The sequence below is a fragment of the Lipotes vexillifer genome, unplaced genomic scaffold, assembly GCF_000442215.2.
Source record: "Lipotes vexillifer unplaced genomic scaffold, Lipotes_vexillifer_v1.1 scaffold16, whole genome shotgun sequence".
NCBI lineage: Eukaryota > Metazoa > Chordata > Mammalia > Artiodactyla > Lipotidae > Lipotes > Lipotes vexillifer.
In genome coordinates this window covers 551,509-560,697 of record NW_006778983.1, presented here as the reverse complement: position 1 = coordinate 560,697, position 9,189 = coordinate 551,509, and positions in this window count along the sequence as shown.

Sequence of the window (9,189 nt, the reverse complement as noted above, 5' to 3'; positions counted from 1 at the left end):
GTTTTCTTTATCTGTGCCTCAGCTGGCATTTATCATACATTCCTTGACCATTTTTATGATTTCTAGAGTTGTATAAGTTTTATACTTACTCTCCCCAATAATATGGTGAATATGTTGAGGTCAAGACTAGATCTTCATTGGTACACTTCCTCCCCTGAGCAATGATTACCTACTCCCCACCCCCCACAGATCTTCCACCCCTGGAAAAGTCCACACTACATGTTGATTGGCATAGACTGTGGCCACATGTGTATAGTTCAACTTCCAAAAGCATTTAATAACATTAGTAGGTTGGTCTTTGGCAGCTTTTAAGGAAATGTGGCCACTCAGAGAGATTGACTCAGATCCTAAACCTGCTCCTCCTTGATGTGCCAGTTGTGTCAGAATTGATATTCTATTTAATTCATTCTCTGTCACCAAAATATTACTTCTGGGCTATGGATTAGGTCCAGTTTTATTAAATCTACTGTATGAAGCCAGGTTCTAGGATGCATCAAGGGATCTAGAAGCTAGTACTGAACTCCTTCAGGACACTGAAGTGTCCAATGTGACACTCTATGAATGCTATTCAAGTACCTAAAATAGACTGATTCCTGGACTCTCTAAAGATACAGTCAATACATCATGTTAGATATTATAGGTAAGTTTCAGACTCATCACAGTTATAAGCTGGTGAGTAACCTAAGGGAATCAATCTGCAATCAGAGAAGACTTAATTCAATAAAAGTTTTCCCCTTGGAATACAAAACTACAACCTATTACTTCAGCCGTACCCTACCAAACAATTCCAAAGGTAACCAAGAAGTAAGAGACAAAATTCATAGATCGGCCATTCTGTTTGGGCAAATGTCATAGCAAACTAAACCAAAGACATATAAAATAAAGGCAGTGGGGCTGCCCTGGTGGCGCAGTGGTTGAGAGTCCGCCTGCCGATGCAGGGGACACGGGTTCGTGCCCCGGTCCGGGAAGATCCCACATGCCGCTGAGCGGCTGGGCCCGTGAGCCATGGCCGCTGAGCCTGTGTGTCTGGAGCCTGTGCTCCGCAACGGGAGAGGCCACAGCAGTGAGAGGCCCGTGTACCGCAAAAAAATAAATAAATAAATAAATAAAAATAAAATAAAATAAAGGCGGTGGCTTCCTTACTTTTGGAGACGAGGTCTGAATTTTGCAATATAAAAGTCCCAAACTATAATTAACCTACAGACATTCAAGTGATGGCTGCTGCCATTCTCTGTTCACCTGAATGTGTCTAAGAAACATCAGGAAACCCAAAGAAGTATTTTATTGAGCACTTGGGTGAGAAGGGGGCAGATAGGGAGGGCCTCTTCACTGTTCCACCAACCTTACCACAAATGAAAAAATTTAAAAGGTTTTGATAATTACAAAAGATCTGAGTTCTCCTTGTGGGCAAGCTGGCTCCAGCTGGGTTTGAGTGTGAAGACACTGCTGACTCTGAGGTTGAACAGCAGAATCAAGGGATGTTGGAGAGACCAAACCGAAAAATGAAGCCAACGGTCAAAGACCCAACAGTCAAGGCAAAGCAGCTTTCTGAAAGAGTCATATACAGAAAGATTAGGAATGAGGCCATAAAATAGCAACCAGAGATATCAAGGAAAGCAAGCAGGCACTAATGAGTGTGTAGCAGTGGGCTTGGGCAGTTCCCTGAGTCTCTAGAATGTAGACTCAGAGCACTTTTTATGGGAATCCAGTGACTCACTCATGGATGAGAAGGAAATTATTAAAGGTGCCAAGTCAATGAGAACAAAAGTATTGATTTTGCTTTCTGACATATTTCCAGTTCTCTGCTCATATCCCTTCTTTTTCTTCTTCAGAAAACTGAAGTTCAGAGACTTATTTGGAGACCAATTCTTTCTATCACCTTCTTAAGGGTAAATATTCCTTTATCTTCTAGATGTTGTCAAGAAAATTCACTCATAATTTAACTTAGGGGAAAAGACATTTTTTTCTTCAAAAGTATCACATTTTATTTATCTTCTTAATAAATAAAAAGTGACCATTCATCCACTCTTTTCAAAGCACTCATTAAGTATCCTCTAGTTCCTGCATTTGCAGAGTAGAGCATTTTGGCGAGATCTGAAATGGCCCTTTGACCAATAATAGTGTAGGAGTCTATGTGTGTAGTATTTTGTAGGACATTTTGTTAGTCTTAATCCTGAAACGTCCTCCTCTTGCAGCAAAATTATGCAATATATCACATGGAAAGTTATCCATTAACTTATTCTATTCTACAGTAGTTTTCTTTACTATCACTAAAATCTGTACTCTTAATCATACAATTTGAACATGCAGCCCAATTGTTATTGCATACAAATAATTCTTTAAAAACTTAAAAAAAAAAAACAACTCTGGTCCCTTCAGAACATGAATTATATGAGTTTTCATGATCTAATCCATTATTCATTCTAATTTTTTACAATTATATTTTACTTTAAAATTCTTCTTTTCATTCTTTTTTCAACTTAGAAATAATGTTTAATTCTGTGATCTGTCTATAATGATTTGCTTCAAAAGCATTTCTAATAATGTATATATACAAGATTATATTTAAAACAAGTAACATATTAAAAGTGCTCCTACTGTAAATTTTCTTTTAATTAAAATATTAAACACTTTGCTGACATTATGTTTACTGAGGTTTAGATTAAGGACTTACCATTTTTATTTATATTCATTAGTCAGAAAAATATTGATTTTTATTTTAAACACTACTTGCTTAAAGAAATAATGAAGCACCTAAGTTGTTTCTTGGGTTACTCGCTTTAACTTGAAGAGACCTAAAGTTTGGCAGTCTTTTCTAAATTTCTTCCAAAGACATCAGTACAACATTTATTGTCCTCAAAGAGCCCATGGAAGTATCTGCTATCCTTTACATTTTTGTTCTGTTTTGTTTTCATGGAGTATTCTAATCATTATCTGATTTTTTTAAACTTTTTATTTTTTACTGGAGTATAGTTGATTAACAATGTTGTGTTAGTTTCAGGTGTACGGCAAAGTGATTCAGTTATACATATACTTGTATCTGTTATTTTTCAAATTCTTTTCCCATTCAGGTTGTTATACATAATATTGAGCAGAGTTCCCTGTGCTATACAATAGGTCCGTGTTGGTTATCCATTTTATTTATTTATTTATTTTATTTATTTAATTTTTGGCTGAATTGGGTCTTCGCTGCTGCACGCGGGCTTTCTCTAGTTGCAGTGAGCGGGGGCTACTCTTTGTTGCAGGGCGCAGGCTTCTCATTGTGGTGGCTTCCCTTGTTGCAGAGCACAGGCTCTAGGCACGCGGGCTTCAGTAGCTGTGGCACTAGGGCTTCAGTAGTTGTGGCTCGCGGGCTCTAGAGCACAGGCTCAGTAGTTGTGGCCACGGGCTTAGCTGCTCCACGACATGTGGGATCTTCCTGGACCAGGGCTCGAACTCGTGTCCCTTGCATTGGCAGGTGGATTCTTAACCACTGCGCCACCAGGGAAGCCCTGGTTATCCATTTTAAATACAGCACTGTGTACATATCATTATCTGATTAATACCTGGGAATTTGAGTTCTTTCCAGGGCTAAAAAAGTCAGTATGCATTATTTTGAAATTCTGTGAGTATATGCTTGTTCCATCAAAGTTAATCTATTAGTAGGAAAAATTATCCTTAGATCCTGGTCTTGGGTCAGGAGTAGGAGCTGCTGAAGGTGAATTCCTGAGCCAGGTAGGATGGAAAGGGGGGCAGCCTCCATTGCTCAGACTTTCCCTGCTGGGCCAGCCATAAACCCCTGAAGCCAGGCTGCCAGGATATGAGGAGCATGGCAAGAGAGGAGAAGTCTTCATGAATTTTGATGCCTCTTTGTTGGCCTGCTGGAGAGATCTGTAAAGGACATTTTCATTCATCTTTAGCAATGTTTGATGCGTCCCATAATCTCCATATTTGGATAGCAAGTTTTAAGTTTTGCCTTTTATAAAAGCATTCCTTTCTACCATATTTGTTTACCTTCTGCACGTCTTAAATGTACTTGCATAACTATGATGCTAAAATTAAAAAAAAAAACTTGTCTGCATCCTCTACCTAGTTTCTTCTTATTCTTTAATATGAAAACTAAAGAAAGCTATTCAAAGAGATAACAGAGCTCATGTTCGTTACTATCCTTTATTTTTTTCTCGAACCTGTAATTTAACATTATATAAGTCGTGAGTAGCAACTGATATTATTCATTCACTAGGAAGTGAATGTTGAGAGAAATTTGTATGTTTAGGCTTGGGTCTGTACTGGCTCCTAGAGTTGTCCCTTTGTCCCAAAGACGATGACTGCTGAGGAACCAGATTTTAAAGAGTATTCTGATATACCAGGAATGTCCAGATCTGTTTATAACCATATGAAACAATTAAAACATTTACTAAAGTCCAGAAAAACCCCTCTCAAGTTGCATTTGACAGCAACAGCTTTAACTTTTGGCATCCTAAAGATTAGCTTTTGCCTCTTCCATTGTTGGACCTAGTGGTTTCATCTGTAATATGTATAGTGATTGTTTGCAGCCTGGCAACAGCTCGAAGGAGTGAGGGGGGCTGGAAAACTATAGCCCCTTGTTAGTTGCAGTCCAAACTTCAAAGGCTTTGAGAACATTGAACAGACAGGTTTCAGCAGCCGATAAAGCAGCCATGCAAACAAAAGGCAGCTTCTCTCTCACCGAGGTGTCTCCAGATCCAGGGTGATTTTCAACCCACTTTTTTCTTTTATTTGTGATGAAACTCCTGGCAATGAGAAAGACTCATTCTGCCCACAGTTGTGTGCCCCCTTGATTCGGCATCAGAGGGAGAGATGGGCATTTATGGCACCATAAATCAAGGGATAAACCATACATGAGCAGCTGGCACATGTGCTAATAACTATAATTATTAATCATGTCAATTTCACACCCTTCAAATTTATGCTATGTGCTTTCTGTAGGAAAGCCATCTCTGGCGCCTTGAGCTGTTTATGGTATGAAAATATGATGTGCTGATGGTCTTTGATAATTGTCTTATGACAGTATTGATCTGCCTACAATTGGGTTTGTGGGGCATCGAAGCCCTGCAAAGTGGTTGTCCTTGTCTCCTGGTATATATCATTGTCACACATCCCCCATTGTTAGTGAGTGGCGTGAATTACTTTCAGCATTTGGCCAAGTCTCTAGCTGCTAGGTCACCATTATTCTATCCTTATGTCACTGTGAGGACATTTACTTTGATGTTTCCTTTGTACCTCTTCGAAGGCAAAATCCTTTAACTTCAGAATGGTAGCCTGCAGCAGGGTTTCAAAGAGAAAAAACACACTACAGGTTTGGGGTGGGCAGAGGCCAAAAATTATGGAATAATGTGCTGCCCTAAAGAAAGGCGATGTTTTACTTTTCCCTCCTTGCCCGTCAAGGCTGGTCTGCAGCAGAGGTAATGTGGCGAACGGGGAACTGGAGACTCCAGTCCATTGCCAAGTCTGGTGCTCATTAAATAGCCCCCTTTCAGGACACCCCAAAGTCGCTGCCACACACCAAATTATGAATCTCTGCTTGTGGCACAGATGGTCAAGTTCAGAAATCAGACTGGCCCTGAGCAAAGAGTTACCTGGGGCCAAAGTGGCCAGTTTATTCTAAGTGATTAATCCTTTATGAAACCATAATGTATCTTAAAAACAAACCCCTCCAAGACCCAGAGCAAAGCAGCACCTTGCTGGTGGATCGGCATATTAATTTGACCTTGTAGCCAATCATCTGTGAGCAGCCGCGGAGAGTGCAGAGTGCATGGGACTCTGCCCACTTGTTTGGAACTTTGCACAACCCTCACCGGGTAGTGTCAAAATCACTCCTGCTGTCTCTACAGCTGCTCTGTTCCAATGACCCCCGGAAGGTTCCGGGGATTGTTAGAAGAGATTTCTATTAATCAACTACAAACCGACTGTTACAATTTCACACTTTTTTTCCCATCATTTCACACATTTAATGAATTTGGGTGTCTTTTAAATTCAAAACATTTACAATCGGGCCAAAAAAAAAAAACCTAAACCCCCTCCCCCGCCCCCCAAAAACCTCTTTAACACAATAGGCTGCAGCAAGACAGCAAATGCCCCTTTAAGACTAAGTTCCTGAAACCCGCCATTTAACTGAGCTGCTGCGGTCCCGAAGGCTGCCTGGAATTGTTACCAGGCAGCTGCGGCCTGCGCAGCACTTTATGAAATCATCAGGGAGAAAACACAGAGCTGGTCTGAAGTTTCCATTTGTTCGTTGTTACCGAATTCTTTCAGAGAGTTATTCTCTAGGCCAGACTAGAGTTCAAAATTAAATCTTGCTGTCCTTCAAAACAGGCTCAAAGAAAACACAACATTCACCCCCTTACAAGCAGTCTGAGACACAGCATTTCATCAGGAGAAGGGCTTCAGTCTCTTGTAGGAGGGTGGAGAGTCAACCAGACTCCTGCCTCTTCTCATTCAGGCTTTGCCAGGCCATGGGTCAACAGGAGGAAACGGGCTTCCTGGGGCCCTAAGATCTAAGGTCCACATACGACGATTCACCGAAACACAGAAACTTCGGAAACATGGGCCACCATTTACATTTGCTTCTTAATCTCTAAGCCCAGAACGGCTCATCTCTCCACAGTAAGTTAGACTTCCTGTGTTGGGTGGGTCGTCGAAGCCCTGACTGCCCACCAAGGCTTTAGTTTTCTCAGATGGTTTACTTTGCAGTTCCTCCACTTCCTCTGCAGAGACCTCGGGGCCGGGATTGTTCTCTAGCGGCCCCTGCTGGCCAACACTGAACACCAGCAGCTAACCCAGAGGTGTTCGTTCCTTCCCACCAGGAGGGAAATCAAGGATTTCAGGGTGTCCGGAGAACTGGGAAGTGGATGATATGACAGGGTAAGAGAACTTCGTGTTGACTTATTCTAAGTTAAGAAAAGAAGAGTCAAATTAGATTAATATTAACATTTGGTGTTGAAAGTGAAAATATGTGAAAATAATGGTTTATCAATCTGCAGAAATCTAAACTTTTTCCATAAAAGTCATGAGATTTCATGGTGGATTATAAATTACTAAATACAATATTCCATTTAAAAGTTTACTAGTTTTATCTTCCTTCATTTTTATATTTTGTGTTTAAAGTCTGACCCCTTTTAGGGCCACATGATTACTTTTGTGGTCCTCTGAGCACTTTTAGCCTTTGCAGGCCCCTCCCACGAGAATAATATCAACAGATGATTATATAACTTTATTTATTTTTATTGTTTAAATATTTATTTGGTTGTGCGTCTAATTCCCCGACCAGGGATCGAACCCAGGCCCCCTGCATTGGGAGCACAGAGTCTTAACTACTGTGCCACCAGGTAAGTTCCCTGATTATTAAACTTTAAATATGTCAACATTTTTTTTCCCCATTTTGGGAACTGTAATCGATTTTTGTGGGCCCCCAAAAGTATCGCGGACTCTGTGCTGCCCAGCTCCTCTTTCAGCCGCTCCGCGGCATGTGGGATCTTCCCGGACCGGGGCACGAACCCGTGTCCCCTGCATCGGCAGGCGGACTCTCAACCACTGCGCCTCCAGGGAAGCCCTCCTCTTCATGTTTTCATCGTCAAGTTTCATTTGTGTCAAAAGCCATTATAATGCTGCTTTACGTGTTCACGTCGTTCTTACTTATATTTTTATAATCATTTCTTCTCACAATATCGTGTTTGTTTTTTTTTTTTTTCCTGCGGTACGCGGGCCTCTCACTGCTGTGGTCTCTCCCGTTGCGGAGCACAGGCTCCGGACGCGCAGGCTCAGTGGCCATGGCTCACGGGCCCAGCCGCTCCGCGGCACGTGGGATCTTCCCGGAGCGGGTCACGAACCCGTGTACCCTGCATCGGCAGGCAGACTCTCAACCACTACGCCACCAGGGAAGCCCTTAATATCGTGTATTTTTAAGGGAAACTTTGCTCACTGGTAAGGAAGCCACTGTAGGGGAGGAAAAAGTTTTCCTCAGCCCTGTTAGGTTTCCAGTTGGGTCTGAAAATGCAACGGACAAAGACAGATTAACAGGAGAAAAGCATACAAATTCATGTAAGTTTTGTGTGGGAGCCATCATCAGGAAATGAAGACCCAGAGAAACAGACTTGTGTATTTTTACCCTAGGTTTGCTGAAGAGTAGACAATTGTGGAGCAATGTGACAGGTTAAGGAGTATGACATAAGTGTAGTAAACTTGGGAAACTTAGCAAGGCCTGTTTGTGAGGATTCTTTGTCTTTGGAGATAAAAATGCTCCTTTCCTCTGGATAGAGAGGGCACCTCTCACATGAGGGTTTATGACCTGCTTTAGGCGAGAAGGGTGGAAGGTGGCAGGGTGCAGGTGGGAATCAGAAGGACCTCCTGCCTCTGTGGTTTTCTCAGACTCCTTCAGCTTAAAATATTCAATATGCCAAGGGGACATATTTTGGGGTATTTTAAACCCCATCAGCACCCAAGCAGCTATGTTCACAAGCTGTGGATTTCATCTTGCCTCTTGAAGACTTAGGCTTAATTTCCTATAAGCATTTCACTGTACACAGAGATGTTTGTACACAGTTGCAAGTAAGCATATACACCCGTTTACAGCCATTAATTTGTTCTGGGAAAAAAAACCCCAAACCATCTAGTTTCTCTTGTTTTAATTTTCCTCAGTTAAATTGTCACACCGAGGACTTAGGCAGTGGACCCAGGAATTTGATTTCTTAGGAGATGTTTCCAAGGGCAAATCAAGACAATGGCATGTTTAGTTATCTGAGCTGATGTTCTCTGACTAAGACAAGCCCATCAAAGAGAAAGGTTGCCAAGTTAACTGCTTTCCAGGAGACCGGACTAGGTATCATTCAGCAAAAGGCAGGCTAAGAGGATGTGAGGGCAGAGCCATTTTGTCCCTAGAAATGAGACATCCACATTCAACAGGGATTTGTTTTCTCTTTCTTTTTTTTTTCTTCCTTTTGAGGATGCTTGTCCCTGACAAGAAATATCGGAGAAAAGCACAGCTGCTTTCAGCTGTCCCTTTCTGTGGGTTTTCCCATACGAAACTATGCCCGGCCTGCCGTTCTGCACTTTGTTATTATGACAGGAAAAAATGAATTTCCTGTGCCAGCTGCAAGGAGCTTGTGGATCTTCAGTCACCAGGCACCCCGAGGGTAATGAGGCTGAGTTAGGACAGAGGGCCACCAAAGAGCA